This window comes from Ailuropoda melanoleuca, chromosome 9 (genome assembly GCF_002007445.2).
Source record: "Ailuropoda melanoleuca isolate Jingjing chromosome 9, ASM200744v2, whole genome shotgun sequence".
Taxonomy (NCBI): Eukaryota; Metazoa; Chordata; class Mammalia; order Carnivora; family Ursidae; genus Ailuropoda; species Ailuropoda melanoleuca.
The window spans coordinates 2,448,229-2,466,575 of record NC_048226.1 but is presented as its reverse complement, the minus strand read 5'-3'; positions in this window follow the sequence as shown (position 1 = coordinate 2,466,575).

The window sequence follows — 18,347 nt, the reverse complement described above, 5'->3', positions numbered from 1 at the left end:
GGTCATTTAGGAAGGGAAGTGATAGAACGAAAACATTTTTAAAACAAGGGAAGGCTTTAAAGGTGTCCCATACAATTCCCTCATTGTAATGTAAGTGCTTTTCAGTCCAGAGGGAAGTTTGTTTGTTTATGGCAAATTGACTTGGAGCCTATGAATTCCTTTTTGTCTTTAAAATATATACTCTGACAAAATGGCTGGAAATCAGCAAACAGAGTTCATTACAAAATTAGGAAGCAGCCGCCAGGAAGCTAACATTCAAAATAAAAATTGTGTTTCATTTGGAAGAAAGGGCAATGGCTTCAGCAAGACTTGCTCTCTCTTCTGGTTCCCAGAGATAAAGACCAAAGAACCATGGCTGTGAAGTCTCAATTTTCATCTCCTTTTGGCCTAGGTTTTTTTTCTCCACTAGCAAAGAAGTCACACCAGTTGTGGGGGAAAAAAAAAAGCTGCCTTTATTATCTGTGACTTTTTTAAACTTCAGACACACTTTTCACAATCATAGTGACTTAATGGAGTCTAACAACCAATTAATGGCTTTCAAGCCAGCGGGGATCCTGTTCTGCCCCATAACCTAAAATGAATTATTGATAGATGCTTTCAGCCCTGTATCCCGTCAGACATTTCAAAGTCAATGTCAGCCTCTGCGTTTGCTCATTCATTCTCTGCTGAGGTCAAGATTTGTGAAGCCATGCTCTCCCAAAAGAAAAAAGGAGAGAGAAGAAGAAGGAAAAATGCCAGCTCCCTGCAAAGTGTGGAGCCAGACGTAATTGGCCTCTCTTTAGACCAAATCTCTGTAAGATACTCGCAGCCTCTATGTGCATTAGTGGGATCAGTGGTATTATTCCCTCAAAGCAGGTGGAAACCTGCACCTTTTGAAGGGAATGATGCTGATAAGTGCATTTATAATTATGACAACAGCTTTCCACTTAAGCTTACGTTTGCTTTCATCTGGTCTTGGCACAATCCTGCAAGGTGGGCAGGTATCATTGTTTGCACCCATATGGAGAACAGAAGAACCTGGAAACCTGTCTTGTCGAGGCTTCCCTCGCCCCTTGTCTTCTCCTCTCTCCTGCTTCTCCTCTGCCTCCCTCTTTACTGAATTTGTGCAACAGTCGTGCAGTCGTTAAAACTCTGCTTGACAATAAGACTGCTCTAAAAAGGTGACTTTTAAGGACTCAGATTTAATGACACTCTTCCTGAAGCAATCTCTGAGTTGGCCATTTCTTAGCGAAGTAATTAGTACATTATTAAAGTGTTCCTTTTAAGTGTTTTAAACTGGTGGCTTCATGATAAGAACACAATAAAATATAATGGGTAAATATGTGATAAAATAATAACCCTTAGAAAACTTCCAAATAAAATGCACTTAGGGTCACGAAAATATTTTATACACACAGTTAAAAACTTTGAAAAATCTCTTACTGAAAGCAATCTCTTGAAAAGGCACACAAATTAATCACTGCTGACTTCCATATGTGTATATACTTTGGACATATATGTTATTATAGTATTTTATTTTGCTCTTTAAAATTAATTACATCCATAATATATTTTCTGGGATGCCACATACTTTTCATAATTACAATTTTAATGAGTAAATATTATTCCATTTAGATCATTTCCCAAAATTAATTACTCATTTCCTTATTATTGGCCATTAAGGCTCTTAACCAGTTTTTCTCTATAATAAGTGATGCAACAAAGAATGTTTTCACAAACGTAAAATGTTCCTTTATTTGAATTATTTCTTTTAACACCTAACAGGAGTGATATTACAGGATCAAAGGCGGAGACTACTTTTCTGGGTCTGCCCACATTTTCTACCCGTGTCTGTCCAGGTCCAGCGTGGTAACACCAGCAGTGTGTGCGTGAACACCACCTCAAAAGTACCAACATCGGTTTTCATCATGTTTACGTTTTGAAACAGCACATGTATCCTTAATCTGTATCAAATATGAAAACATATCATCGAAACATTTATTTATTTATTCATTCATTCATTCATGCATTTATTTTCAAATTTTTATTTAAATTCTAGTTAGTTAACACACAGTGTAAGATTGGTTTCAGGAGTAGAATTCAGTGGTTCATCACTTACATGCAGCAGCCACTGCTCATCACAACAGGTGTCTTCCTTGATGCCCATCCCCCATCTAGCCCATCCCCCGCCCACCTCCTTCCATCAACCCTCAGTTTGTTTTCTATTTTTATTAGTCATCATTGAACCATTTATAGAACAACATGGTATTGACACATGAAGAAACAGTTCAGTGAAGCAAAATAGAAAGTCCCGAAACTGATTTAAAAAGATAGAACAAATTTGATTTCTTACGGGGGGATCTGGGGGGAAAATTGCTTATTCAGTAGGAAGGAAAATTTGAGTTATTTTAAAGATTCAGAATAATAAATATTTAAAAGCTATGATTTAGAACAGAGAAGCCATAAGGTACTGATAAATTTAACTACGTACAAATACAAAATTTCTGCATGGTAAAAACCACTGGAAGGAAAATGAGAAGACAGGTAAAAATGAGAAGGCAAATTATTGCAAATGATATCACACACACACACGTTCCCCACTAATTTCCCCAATGCATGACTAGCTCATCAAAATTCACAAGTAATGAAACAAAATCTCAATTAAAAAATCGACAATAGATATAAACAGACTGTCTACCCAAAATAAACATAATTGAAAGGGGGCATAAGAAAACTCTGTACCATCTTTAATTTTTTTTCTGTACATCTAGAACTGTTCTAAAAAATAAAGCTTATTTTTAAAAAGTTAGGAAGTGCCAAACTTGCAACCAGTTTCAGCGAGTATCTGTATCATAATCTTTATGGCCAGTAGCAGGTGTCCTGGTCAAATATGAGCTGTAGATTTATACCTATAGATACATCAAAATCCATATCTGTATCCTCTTGGTTCTGTGTCTCCGGAGAACCCTCAGTAATATAAATAAGTTAGGACAGAGATGTCCATTATCACCAATTCTATTTGACATTGAACTTGAAGTACTCGTCGGTGCAGGAAGGAAAACAAGAAAAAGAAAATGAAATGGGGAGAAGGATTGACAAGAAGGCTAAGCAACGGTCATGTAATGGCAGGAAAGTATCCGGTGCAAGACCAGAGCTCCACGCCCAGGTGGTGTGGGGCCGTCCAGCTTCCTCATCCACCAGCTGTGTGACTCTGGGCAAGTTGCTTACCCAGCCTGGGCTGCACTTGCTCATGTGCAACATGGGTAATGACTGTGCTCAAGGGGGTTGCTGAAGGGGTTGTGTAAGGTCGTGCCTGTAAAGCATGTACTAGGTTTGCTGTTATCCGGTATTAGAGCTCTACGTATTGACCCCCTATTTTTGTTGCTGTTCAAATACTGACCTTCCGTTTGGTCCTCTGTTAATTTGCTCCCATCTTCTTCTGTTTTACTTTCAGAGACTACAATTTTTGCCTCTGCTGCAGCAATTCCTCCTGGTCCCCGTGTAGTCAGACATGGATAACTTAGGTTTTAAGTGATGGATAGGCGTCCAGGGGTTTTAAACTGATTTTTTAAATTTTTTTCAAAGAGTCTTTTTCATAGAGAGAAAGGGAAAGCAACAACTATTTGAGAACTCCAACAACAAAAAATTCACATAATTATTCCTTTTGGCTTACAATCAACCTACTGAGTGTAGATCGTTCATTGACTCAAACAGGGTCTGGTAACTTCTTTTGACTCTTTATCTTATTTCTGAAAGGTAATTCATGAATCATTTTTATTTCGAGAAACAGCAATAACTCTTACAATAGGAAAATTGGGAAGACTTCATCAGGGAGCACACTGTGGATAGTCTAGCGGGTTCCATGGCAGCGGGGCCCATGGCATTGCTGAGCAAGGAGCCACCACACAGAGCCCTGCTGCTCGCAGACCCTCTGTCCGCAAGCTCTTTGGGGTTGTTCGTATCTAAGGGGGCTACGCAGACAGCACTGAATGACAGGGTCAGCCAGCCAGGAGACAGGACTTTCTACTTGAGTTAAGGACGAGTGCCTCCCTGGGTAAGCGTCCCCCCACCTCGGGGATAGTGGAGCCCAGGGTTTGGCATTTGGCAACCCAGATATCTCAGAGACAGCCTTTTACCAAAGGGTCCTTCAGCACGCTCTGTGGGGCTGTATGACGGACACCTCCTCAATCACCATCATTTATTTTTCAAATGAGTGAGGGGTGTGTGTGTGTGTTTACTTTTGTTCCCCCCTGGCCCGACTTAGCACTAGAAATGTCTTTTTACATCCAGGAAACAACCAGATGCTAAGGAAACAGAAGAGGGTGCAGAGGGCATGGCCAACACCTAGCCCACCCTCGTTCAGCTCTCACTGTCCTGGAACAGAAGCCCATTCTCCCAGCGGGCTGCTTGTTAGAAGCCTCTGTGAGAGAGCCGAGCTGGAGGTCAGAGTGGCGGGCCACCTCTCAGAATGACGGGTGCAGAACTGAGGGGTCCTGTCGCGGGAGGCAGTGGCTCTCGAAGGGCACCGCGCTGGGGCAGAAGCTGCCATCGGGGGGGACCAGAAGGTCACCAACAGCCACCTAGATGTTTAGGAGTCCGTGGGAGATGCAGGAGAGCCATCGTGTGCCAGATCATAGACCGCAGAGGGGCTACTTTGAGTCAGGAGCAGTGAGTGGGAGAAGCCGGTGATGTCCCCACGCATGGTGACCCCCAGGAGGACAGCGAAGGGCACAGCGGCTGGCTGTAGCCCTGTCCCTTCTTGTAATCCCTAGAGGTGGGCTCAGCTAGCAAAACCAGGACTCATGGCTGGACGATAATTCTCAGATTCAAAGAGGCAGGCGAACACACAAGAAGGACCAAATATGGGAGCAAAGGGACACCACACACACAGATGAACCAACATGAAAAAGAGAAGAGTTGCCATCCAGAAAAAGTCAAGAGGCTCCCAACAGAGATGTTAATATTGTCTGAGAGATGACAGCAGATGCTGGGTCCGTAAAAAAAAAAAAATCACTTAGAAAACTCAGTGGCTGAGATAAATAGCAGAAGGGACACAACCAAGACCAAATGAATAAAGTGCATGTTTAAGCCAAATAAAGTCCCCAGAATGTAATGCAAAGGGACAGGGAGATAGAAACTATGTCCAAAAAAAGTCGTATGAAGGCAGATTCAGAAGTCTCAGTATCGACTTAATAGGATTTCCTGAAAGAAAACAGGGAGAAGTGGAGGAAAAAATATTCAAAGAAATAACAGCAGACAGAATTTAATCTCCAGGAAAGCTTCTGATGATGTTCAGCTCTCTGGCTTTAAAGTAATCAGCCCAAGGACCTAAAGTGGAGAAAGGATTTGCCAGGAGCCTAAAGCATCCCTGTCTCCACTTACTGACCAGTGGATACTGACACCTGGCAGCAGGACGGTTGTTCGGGAAGCACGTAGCGACCTGAAGGGCCAGCGCGGGGTGGGGAAGGACAGCAGAGGCTGAGGGCAGAATGCCAGATCCCCATCCGCTCAGGCCTCTTCATCAAGCAGATGCTTATTTAGTACGTACTATGTGCCAGGCTCTGCACACACTGGTGCGTTGGGTCATCTCCTCGCCCTCTCGGAGTTTACCTTCTAGCAGGACAGCCCAGCAGTAAGCAAACAGATGTGTGACATAATTTTGAGTAGTGACACTTGCCTTAGAGAGGAGCCAAGCAGACTCGGGGGCTGGGGAGTGAGCTGGGACGCTCTGTAAGTTCAGTGGCAGGAAAACCTCTCCAGGAGATATTTGAGCACATTCTGGAAGCATACGGAAGGTTGTGCATGTGAAAATCTGGGGAGCGGTGTTCCGACAAAATGAATGGTAAATGCATGGCCAACCTGACGTGTCTGAGAAACGGCTGGAAGCTTCTAGCCTCAGTTTCTTCATCTGTGAGGATGTGGAGTGGATCAGTATCTAACTTGTAAGGCTTCATGAGGGTTACGTGGCATCATCCGTTTGAAGCAAACAGCCCCCTTCCTGGCACGTAACAAATGATCAACGCGGCCTTTCATCTTCATTATCTTTGAGGGCCTTTGCCTTAAAGAGTTTGTAAATGAGCTCGGAGCCACACACTGCTCCTTTATGCTTAATTTCTCCAAGGCTGCCTTGTTAAGAATATGCAAATCATACCATTAATATGCTCTTTTCCCTCCAGGGAGCTGGTCTTCAAACAGTTCTTGGCTGTTGACTGACAGCTGCACTTGTACCCCGGGCCCGGCGGCGTCGGCTACCTGAGGTGGTCGCCGTGGGGAGCTCCTCGGGGCTTCGCCGGGTCTCCCCACCGTCGGCTCTGCTAGCACGATTTACTTCTCTTTCTGAAGACGCTGGTCTGGGTATCAAGAGACCCAGAGCCCGGTCCTAACTCTCCATCTCCCTGGTCTTTCTTGGGTTTCCTCAACTGCAGAAGGACAGCAAAGTGTTGGTGGCACTGATGCAGGGCTGAGGCGTGGCAAGAGCTCCAAGCCGCTCAGTGGGCATTACCACCGACCACGGGGAGCTGCGCACCAGCGGACCCCTGCAAACCTCCCCAGCGCGCCCCAGGTCCCGAGACGGGCGGCTTTACACCGTGTCCCTGTCCTGGCAGACTCCTCGGCACCGACCCCACCCGTGTGTAGGCCCCGGCTTTCACTCTGTACCCCACTGAGGTGGAAGTGACAGCTTTTTCTCCCCGTCTTCACATCTTCAGGGGAGAACTTGGCCACCCAGGATGGGGCAGTTTCAAACAACATCTGCAGTTTTCTCTTTACCGCCCTCATGCCCTTCCAGGGCTGAAAGTAGAAACCACGGGCTCATACGTGCGTGCGCGTGTCTGTATGTGCATGAACGTGTGTGTGTGTGCACGTGTGTGCGTGCGTGTGCTTGTGTGCGTGTGTGTGGTATGACAGCTCTCCAGACATCCTGCATCTATCAGCCTGTCTGCAGGACACAGCCACTCCCTGCCTTCCCACGACCTTCCCTGACCAGGGCACGTGCTGTCCCCGAGAAGCCAGGAAGCCGCGTCTCTGGGAGGCGGTCCCCCGGCTCCATCGAGCGGCAAATGCAAGAGCCAGCTCTCTGTCCCGGTCACTCAGCCCCAGCCGTCCCTCTGCTTCTAAAAAGCCCTGGAATAATCGTGTGGAACGCACAAAAGTACACTGTGGGGGGGCGTCACCGCCTCCCCTGTATGGAAGACAGATGCGGGGCTCTGAGCTGTGCCCTAACATCTTCACGGGCCGCCAGTGAGTAGGACTAAATATCCTGATCTTGTCTGGCCCTGAAGCTTACAGGCTCAAGCCCTCCAACGCTCGGGCTCCTGGCCTCTCCCCGGGGGGCACCGGGACCAGGAGACCTCAGTTTTGCGGCCCTGTTGTGTTACTGTCTGCAAGTCATTCTGTCTCTTTGGGGTCTGATTTCAAACCTGGGCTTTACCGCCTCCTGGTTCCACAGCTGCCCAGCTGTGAGGCCAGAAGCGAATTGTCTGAATCCGTTTCCTCAGCTGCGAAGTGGGGACAAGTACAGTCCCACATGGCAGGACCGCTGTGACGGTGAGATGAAGGAACACGTGCAGCGTGCTCGGCCAATAGCTCCCAGTAAGCACGAGCCACGACGCTGGGCGCGGTGACACGGGCGCAGTCACGCCGCTGTTTGGACCACATGACCTCTGGGTGCCCTTTCGTTGCCAATAGAGAATAACGTCTCCAGGGAAAGATCCTTCCCGAACAGCAGTCCCCTGGTTATGAGTCAGGTGGCCTGAAAGGCATCTTGTATTTTGGAATTAAATTTAGGGCATGGCTTCCAATCCCTGTTTCTTTGAAGGGCTTGATGCTTCGTGGACGCGGCAGAATCCGACAGAGCCGTGCGCCCGAGGCTCGCGGTCTCCAGCGGGGGTCTCAGCCCTACTCGCGGTACCCTCATCAAGGGGAGCGAGAAACTCCATCAGGCAGGAGGGCTTTTGAGCTCCCTCCACGCAGATCCGAGCTCCGAGGCCTCGGAGGCCTGTCCCTGCCTGTGCCCTGTCCTGTGTCCCCACGGCGGCCTGCGGCTGTCCCGGCCTGGTGGCTTCCTGAGCGCGGGCCCTGGGACTCGCCATCCCTGGTGCTGAGGGGAGGCCCTCACGGGCAAGACACCGAGGCTGCCGGACATCTCCCCTTTCCCACCGATGGCCCGGTCCCTCCGCCTGGGTCAGCGTGTGCGACAGCATGTGATGGAGGGGCCTGCCAGCCTCCGAAGGGAGCTGGAGAGATTCGGGGAGAAGAAACTCACTTCTCCGAGGGCAGCCAAGGATACACACACTGTGCCTTGTGCCCGGGGCCAGGCAACAGACAGGTCACAGGGGCGGGGGGAGGAGAGAGAGAAAGAGAGAGAGAGAGAGGACTGCCTCCCGGGGGCCGTCGATGGCCGCCTGGTTGTGAGGGGAAGTCAGCTTCCTCTCACAGGACAGGCACACACTCTGACCTCACGGAACCACGCAGCCCCCTTGTGTATCTGTCACAGAAACCCCGGGATGCCGGAATCAAAGCTAGAAGTAGGAAGGGGCAGAAATGTCCAGAACACTGAGTTCCAACCACGCCCACCTTGTCAGTGGGAGCACGGAGGCTGTGTGACATTGAATCCCGCACCCTCGGGGACGCGGGGGCTGCTGGACGTGCTGACCGGAGACCCCGCTCTGCGCACCCACCGAGTGTCCTTCAGGCAGAAGCAATAAACCCGTCAGGACTCCCTTCCCACGGAGGGTGGGCTCGGGCCGCACTGGGGGGTCCCCCCAGCATTGCAGCCCCCACACCTCAATTCTCCTTCCAGTCCTTTGGACAATGGTGTGGGGATTGCAGGAAAATGTTATAAATGAGGCCTGAGTTTGTCTGTTTGTCTGCTGGCCTCCTGGACACAAATGGAATCAAAGTGACAGAAGCTTGAAATGTCTGTCACCCAAATACAAAACTTTGCATTGGAAAGTGTCTGTTCATATCTTCTGCCCATTTTATGATTTGTTTATTTGTTTCTCGTGTATTGAGTTTGAGAAGTTCTGTAGATCTTGGATACCAGTCCTTTATCTGTGGTGTCCTTTGCAAATATATTCTCCCATTCCGTGGGCTGTCTCTTAGTTTTTTTGACTGTTTCCTTGGCTGTGCAGAAGCTCTTTATCCTGATAAAGTCCCATAAGTTCATTTTATCTTTTATTTCTCTTGCCTTTGGAGATGTGTCGTGAAAAAGGTTGCTCTGGCCGATGTCATAGAAGTTGTTGCCTATGTTCTCCTCTAGAATTTTGATGGATTCCTGTCTCACATTGAGGTCTTTCATCCATTTGGAGTTTATTTTTGTGTATGGTGTGAGAGAGTGGTCAAGTTTCATTCTTTTGCATGTAGCTGTCCAATTTTCCCAGCACCATTTATTGAAGAGACTGTCTTTTTTCCACCGGATGTTTTTTCCTGCTTTATCAAAGATTAGTTGCCCAAAGAGCCGAGGGTCCATTTCTGGGTTCTCTATTCTGTTCCATTGGTCGATGTGTCTGTTTTTGTGCCAGTACCATGCTGTCTTTGTGATCACAGCTTTGTAGTACAGCTCGAAATCCGGCATTGTGATGCCCCCAGCTTTGTTTTTCCTTTTCAACAGTTCCTTGGAGATTCGGGGCCTTTTCTGGTTCCATACAAATTTAAGGACTATTTGTTCCAGTTCTTTGAAAAATGTCCTCGGTATTTTGATCGGGATAGCATTGAAAGTGTAGATTGCTCTGGGTAGTATGGACATTTTAACTATGTTAATTCTTCCAATCCATNCAAAACAAAACAAAACAAAACAAAACTTTGCAGCAGCAGGTTGTGCCAGGAGACAGTGGGGCTGGGCCTCCAGAGACCTGAGCCCCAGGCCTGCCCTGTGCAGACTCTGTCACTTGGGGGCTGTCCCTCCCCTCCCCCTCCCCACTTGACAGGGGAGAATGCTCGGTACCCGGGACCCGGCGCTCTGCTGTGCTGGCCAGCCTGGCAGGCTGCACGGGGCGGGGGGTGGGGGGCGCACACAGGGCTCCACGGCTCCCTGCACTGCCCCCCTACACGTGTGTGTGAATTCCCCTTCCCTGTTTTCAGCCAGTGACACTTCTCAAGCGCTTCTGTCAATCCAAGCAGCATTTGCTAGACACCATGCACAGGGACTCTGCATGCACGCGGGGTGTGTGGCGGGGGAGGGAGGGACGGCAGCAGGAACAGCATGAGTTGTGTGTCCTGAAACACCCACACGTGCGCTCCGGGGAGCGAGCCAGTCGGGCGCGCGTGGAGCTCATGGTGCATGTGTCACTGGGGCTGGTCTGTGACCTGGGGTGCCTGCCCCAGGGAACATGGGAAAGTGTGTGTGTGTGTGTGTGTGAGGGTCCGTGGAAACCCCGTGGAAGGTGCCATCCTTCCATATCAAGCTGAGAATTGGTATTTGATTCTTTTGATTCTCCGGGCACCAAAGTCAATGAACCGTTTTGGCCTGGGTGGCAGCAGACATCTGTAGAAAATGGATGGGAAGCCAAAGACCGGCATCAGGAAAACCCATTTCAAAGGCTGATGTGGGGCCATCAGAAAAGTCTGAGCAAGGGCAACGGTGTCCAGAGACTGGAGAGAGACCAGACATTGCAGGTGATAAGCCCTGATTTGCCTGGGTGGGTGTGTGAGGTGAGGGAGGGGGAGAGGAGAGGGCGAGCCAGAGCCACGGGTGCCCCGGGTGCAGAGAGCTGGGACCTACGTGAAGCTGGGGACCAGGGAGCCACAGTGCGTCCCCTTGGGTGCATTCCGATTTATGCACATATTCCTGTTCCTCTAGAGTACAAGCTTTTAGAGGGTAGGGACAGACCCATCCTATTTCTGTCGCACCCAAAGGAGAGCGCTCACTATGTAGCTGATGTTCACACAGACAGAGGTGTCCTGATGAGCTCGGTTTTCAATACTGTGTTTGAGATGGAGGCAGCACGACTCCACAGGGAGGCCCGGCAGGCAGGCGGGGTCCAGCTTCTTCAGGGCAGAGGTCGGTGGGGCCATAAGATAGACGCTGGATCTGGACTTGTGCTTATGTGCAGATTTCCAGAGAAGACACGCAAAGTGGGAGGACAAGGACGTGAAGGATATAAGTAAACTGCAAGATGAAAGATGCAAAGCAAACGAAACGGGTGGAAAAACGGAGCCCGCGACTCCTCCGAGAAATGGGAAGAAAATCAGGAGCGTGCCTCTCTTTGCTTGAAGGAGGAGAGCGCGTGGAAGGAAGAGTGTATCCGGCGGTGGCAGGATTGAAATGTATCAACTTGTAAAAGACACATTCGGCGTGGCATTCGTGATTGGTTTCTCTTATGCGTCTCCAAAATGTTATTCTGGACTCCTGAAGAATGTCATTATTCCGTGCTTCAGGGCAGAACAGTTTTTTAATGGGTAGATCATCTCCTCCCACTTGGTCTTTTCCAGAAAAAAAATCTCAGTTGGCTGAGTACTCTCTCCATAAGGAGAATATGAAAGGGGAATGCAGAACCGATGAAAAATGGTCAAGTAGGAAGCAGTCCAGGAGCTATCCGAACAATGCTCCCTGCGCCTTCTGGTATTTATCAAAGTTTTAAGAAAGCACGTGCAGCTTTCCACTCCCCTTTCCGTAACTGCAGCGTGGGCCTATGGCCCACTGTGAATTTTGTTTAATAGCAGCTTAGAACCATCCAGAATTTATTTCTCCTCTGTTGCATCAATTCTCAGATAGATGTTTGCAGCTGCTGAAAAAATGAAAACTTGCTCATAGAGTTTTCTGCTATAACAGTAATGCAATATCATGGCACACTGATCGTTATTTAAATCCCACATGCAGTATAAACTCTGCAATAATGGGGTAGTATCTCGTGTCATTTGTTTTTTCTTTTGATTTACAATTTCATTATCGTTTTTTCAATTAACTCAATTAATTTTAATTAACAGTTATTTCAATTAATTCTTTGTAAATTGTTTTGAATAAGTAAGTCGATTGTTTTTCCTCTTTGCATATCTCTGGGTGCTAAAACAGCAACCACTTTCATAGGCTCATTAAATTGTCATTATTTGAAGAACACCACTTCTTTTCTCTGCTTCTGAAAGGTAAGCGTCTTTCATGTAAAAATGTCATTGCCACTACCCTATCTTTAGCCCTTCAAAACAATATTTGTATGTTCTTAAACAGATTGATCTATTTCACTTTTATTTGATTGACATGTAATCCAAGCAAACATCGCCTTCTTCTGCTCTCTGAGGTCATGATGACTCTTGAGGGTATCCCACCTATTTTCAGTACATTTCAGTCTGAAAGCCTGGGACCAGCAATGTCTGTCATGTCAAAAACAGATCTGAAGTAAAACAAAGTACGCAGACTTTGATCAGGTTGGATAACCATGAGTACTAAATTTTCTCCTTCGAAATATGTTAGAAAAATATATTTTGTTCATTGTGCATTTTGTTCGATTCTCTATTGTTATTATTGGATCATAACTTTAAAAACAAAAATCACCTTTCGTTAAACAGAATTAAATGGGATCCTGCTGACCCCGTCAGATCATAAAGACAGAATCACTACCGAATCCTATCAAGTCCAATAATTCATCAGAAGGAAGTTGCTGCTGACCTTCACGTGTGCTCTGTTGACCACACAGACTATGCTTTTATTTCCTATTACTGGTACCTTCCTTCTGCTTTTTCATTTTGTTCAAGAATATTCTCCTAATCTTCCTGATCTTGTCTGTTGCTGTTTTCATTATCAGCATTTTCTCAGCTAACATAATTCTTCTCCTTACTATTAGTACTTTGACCAGCAGCTTTAGAATTTTGCTTTCTATTGTGATATAATAAGAGATAATTTTTTGACATTTTGAAGCTTCTTTGAGTCTTTTATTTTCTACATTATTGACTTCTAATAAGGTACTTTCATTGTATTTGAATGTTGGTATAATCAATCATTAAATACACCAAAATTAATCTAAAATTAAAGATACACGAGAAAGATCCCAGTGCACCTTAAAATCACTGCTACACTGTATTGAGATACACAAACATGTAACCAAATTAACAGTATATGCACTGGCCTTGGATGGCTATGTGTAGGCATGTTGTCGCGGGAGCATGTATCCTTGCTCTGCAGGGGGTAATGCGGAACCACTAGACTGTGTCAGGTAAGACACGTCAGATACCTTAAACTGAGGTCTCCCAAGGTGGGATGAATAAAATGTGACTTCCTACAAAGATTACTCACTGTGCGTAGTATGTTCCATGTTTATGCCCTAAAAACAGAATGTTGTAAAAGAAAATACTATATGTGGGATGTTGTAACTGTTAAAATTATCTAGTCAAAATTCTATTGCGAGAACTGAAACCGCTACTTAGAGATCTAATGCTTGGGACCTTTCTCTAAGGGCACCTTTGGCTCTGCACACTTGACGTCTTATTTCTGCATATCCCACCTATTTTTAGCTCTGGGGACCAAAAGACCCTTTCCCAGCACAAGGCATCCTTTGGCCCGGCCCCTTTGTGTTAAGGTGCTGAGGGAGGGAGCACAATGGTGGAAAGAATATTCCTGGAAGACGTTCTATGCCAGCAATAGCTGAATATGTTTCCATTCTTTTCATTTAGTTTCAACCTTCAGTGTATTTATGTTTTAGATAACTCATAAAAATGGTAAATGGGTGGGATTTTTTTCTCCCTTTTTATGTGAGACACCTCAATGAAAGCTATTACTGTACTAAATGCATATTATTTGTCCGTCCTCTTATAGATTCCATTTTTTTCTCTTTTACTGACTTCTTTTCAAAGGGGAATTGTTTTTATTGTTCTAATATTTTTTTCCCTAGTAGCATAGACACCATGCTGCCTTTACCATGAACTTCGTGGTTACTCTAGAAGTTACAACATCATGTTTTGACTTATTCTAACTTAACATTAACTGATATTTTTATATTTTCCTCCCTAATAATGCAAGTACCTTAGGCTTTAGAATATTTTAGCTCCACTTTTCCTACTCCCACTCATAAAATGGTGTGTTTTCCATTCTTTTATATAGTTTAACTCTTGCAAGACAATATTATTCTTGCTTTGTACGGTAAAAGATTATTTACATTTCATTTTAGTTGTTATTTTCATTGGTCTTCATTCTTTTTTGCATCCGGGAGCATGTTCCTTTGATCCTAATTATACCCTTTAGACTTTTTCACAATGTAGATGTGTGGTGGGAACGTGCCTCTCTTTTTTCTTTTTTCCAGGCTTATTTCCCTCTCACTCTTGAGAGATGTATTCACCGAGTATAGATAGAAGTGTATTTATTTTTCTTCCACTCATTAAATTCATCTTCCCATCATCTCTGGCTTCCATTATTATAGTTGAGAAGTGGGCTGTCAGTCTCATTTTTGAAACTGAAGGTAATCTGTCTTTATGACTTTTTTCCTTTTTGGTGCCTAGGGTTAGATTTATTTTTGTTTTTCCTGCTTTAGATGTATTGGGTTTCTCGAATCTATGAGTTAATGCTTTTCGGTACTTCTGAAAAATTCTCAACTGTCATTCTTTAAATAATGCTTCTTACCCCTTCTCTCTTCCTTCTGGGACTCCAGCTCAATGCAGGTAGAGATTGTCACTGTATTCAGCACCTTACTCTACGTCTCTTTCCTTCTGTATCTTTCTGTGCCTTATTTTGGATAGTTTCTTTGACCTCTATTCCTGTTCTAATTCTCTTTTCAACAATGTCTAATCTGCCCCTAAGCCCACATAATAAATTTTCTTTATTGTGCTTTTAAGTTCTAGAATTTGTTCTTTATTCTTTACGAAATTTGCTATGTCAATTGTTAGTTTCCTATTCCTTATGGAAATTTGCAAACATGGCTTTTGTCTTCTTTGTCACGATAACACAGTTACATTACAAGGTGTACCTGATTGTTCTAGTAACTGGAGTCCACAGAGGTTTACCCTATTGTTTTCTTTCACGGGTCTCATTTCTGTCATATGCTCTTCTTGCATTCCTGGTTATCATTGATTCCACGCTGGAGATTGCATTTGTAAAACTACTTTAGAGTTTATTTGAGGTCTAGAGTAAGGTGATCTTCACTTGGAGAGGACTTTTGTTTGCTTTACCAAGTGTTCTGGGGCACTCGAAGTGTGAGATATTTTCCAATATGTTAGGTGGAAATGAGATCTCATAGCTATCCCTACATTAGACACTTTTTTTTAATCAGCCAAAAAAAAAAAATCTGGCTAAATATTTTATCTCCGTTAAAAAATCTTGGGAAAATGCAGATAAAGAAAAAGTTAGATAACTAACAGTTCTGTTATTCATAATAGCCATTAAGCGTTTAGGTATTTTATTAAACACGGTATTTGATTGATAACAGCTGAAATAGGAACGACTGACACTCCTACTACTAGATATTGTACAGCAGACACAGCACTTAGATCTTTCACACACGCCTTCTTATTGTCTTCACTACGCAAAACTCTCTCTCAGTGAAAGATTGGCGAGGAATCCACCAATGTGTATATACTGTTTCATTTATTTTGATCTACAAAGTTATCTATTTTCCTGTTCGAAATCTATGTGTGTAGCTATGCGTGTACCCAGGACATTCTGAGAAAGTAGCCAGACTTTCTTTCTTTTCTTATTCTTATGCTTTTTAATACCATTTCCTTTTCTCCCCTAGTCAGAGGGCTCTGGTAACTTGCTGTATGAAATGACCTAAGTGGAAAGACAGAGCTCAGGCCCTAGAACGACAACAGGCAGCAGTGAAGTTGCTGAGTGGATTTGTTAAACTCATAACTAATTGGCTCCAGAGCCAAGGTTTTCAGCTGTAGAATATAAATCTTTTGTTCGATTATTTGTTTTTGGGAGAGAAGAGAGGTCTTCTGAGACTCGACAGACCAAAAGCTCTAAAGGAAGAAGGTATAACGTTTCTATAAAAAAACAATAGTTTGGAAAGAGAATACATGCTGTTATAAGATCTAGTTCTTGTCCAAAAAGGAAATAAAAATTCAACACTGTGGCAGGAGGAGGACATGCTCCCTCCCAGGTGGGTCTGGCAAAGAATTCCAGAGGGTCATAGGAAGAACATAAGAACATTGGTTTTCATGTCTTCCTTTTTTGGGGTGACATCTGTGAACCTCTCACAGAGGCCCGCATTCCTCATAAAACCAGAGGTGTGGAGTAGTACTGGCCAGGAAAGGCAGTCAGGGCAGGTGGGGAGAGGCAGCTCCAGAGTCCTAAGCACCCGGGACTGAATCATAGCCCCCACGGAGGGTGGGCTCAGGGCACAGGGTGCACGTCGTGGGCTGTGAAAGCCATGGAAGAACAGTGCATGTCACAAGTGAGTGCTGTAGACAAAAAGATGAATGGAACAGAATAGGGACCCCAGAAATAGACCCACATAAATACAGCCAACTGATCTTTGACAAAGGAGCAAAGATAGCACAATGGAGAAAAGACAGTCTCTTCAACACATGCTGCTGGAACAACTGGACACCCACGTGCAAAAAAAAAAAAAAAGAATCCAGACACAGACCTTACATCCTTTCAAAAAATTAATGCAAAAGGGATCATAGAGACAAAATGTAAAATGCAGAACTGTGCAAGTCCTGGAAGATCGTATAGGAGAAAAGTCTAAATGATCTTAGGTTAGCTATGATCTTTGTAGGTATGACCAAAGGCCTGATCTATGAAAGAAAGAACTGATTAGCTGGACTTCATTACAATTGAAAACTTCAGCTCTGCAAAAGACAACTGTCAAGAAAATGAGAAGACAAGCCCTAGCCTGGGAGCTAATATTGGCAAAAGACACATCTGATGAAGGACTGTTATTCAAAATATACCAAAAAAAAAAAAAAAAAAACCCAAACACTTAACACTCAACATAACAGAACAAACAACCCCATTTAAAAAAATGGACAAAGGCTTGAACAGACATCTCACCAAAGAAGATATGCAGATGGCAAGTAAGTATATAAGAAAAATGGTCCACATCACATGTCATCAGGGAAACGCAAATTAAAATGAGATGCACGCCTGTTAGAATAACCAAAATCTAGAAGCTCGAGGACACCACAGGCAGGTAGGGACTTGGAGGACAAAAGCTCTCCTGTGCTGGTGGGAGTGAGACACACTGCAGCCACCTCATCAGTTAGCTTGGCAGTTTCTTACAAAACTAAACGTACTCCTACCATGAGATCCGGCAATTGCTTGCCTTGGTATTCGCCCAAATGAGTTGAAAACCAGTGTCCACGCATGAGGGTGTTTCCAGCAGCTTTGCACATGATTGCCAAAAAGTGGAAGCAGCCCAGCTGTCCTTCAGTAGGCGAATGGGTAAACTGTGGCACACCCAGACCACGGAATATTCTTCGGCACTGAAAACAAATGAGCTGTCAGGCCATGAACAGACATGGAAGGAGCTTAGCTGCATAGTATGAAGGGAAAGAAGCCAGTCTGGAAAGGCTACATTCTGTATGCTGACACGGCGAAATTACGGAGACAGTAAAAAGATCAGGGGTTGCCACGGGTTCGGTGGAGAGGGGGGATGGGTAGACTGGGTACAGAGGATTTTTGCGTTGAAACCATTCTGCGTGATACACTAATGGTGGAAACACGTCATTACACATTTGCCCAAACCCATAAAAGGTAAAACAGCAGGAGTGACCCCTAGACGTAAACTACTGACTTTGGGTGACATTGCTGTGACAATCCGTCGATTCTAACCAATGTGCCACTCTGATGGGGGAAGGTCATAGTGGGCAAGGCTGTGTGCGGGAGGGGGATGGGAAGTACATGGGAACTCTATTGACTTTTCACTCAATTTTGCTATCAACCTAGAAGTGCTCTAGGAAGTAAAGCCCATTAAGGAAATAGCGGATGCTAACAGGTCGGCAGAGACTACCTGGGATGAGAAACACATCATCTGGGGACAATCTGAAAGGAAGACTGTGGGCCCAAATCCCCCATTTACTCTCGTGTCAAAATTCTTTCTCCTTCCTCACCCTCAATCACAGATCATCTGCAGGGAGAAAGGAAGAAGAGATAGGAGCTGAGTTGTGAGAAGGTCTTCCAAATGACTGGATGGTTATCCAACAGACAGACTCTCAAACTGGAGGGGATGGGCTTTACCCTGAGTTGGAAGAATCAGCTTTTCTGGTGTCAGCAACATTGAACGCTGGAGAACCAAGCTGCATAGGGTTCAACTACAGAGAGTAACGAAGAGTATCACGCATCTGGGTTTTGTCACTCTCCCTATTCAAATACACTCCATTACTTCGTGAAGTCACATGTAAATGTCTGATCTTAAAAAAGAATCCGCAGAAAAATGCACTCAGCTTACACACAGCACTTACGGGGTGGCATCTGCCAAGTGAGACACAGCAACTCACTTCCCTGC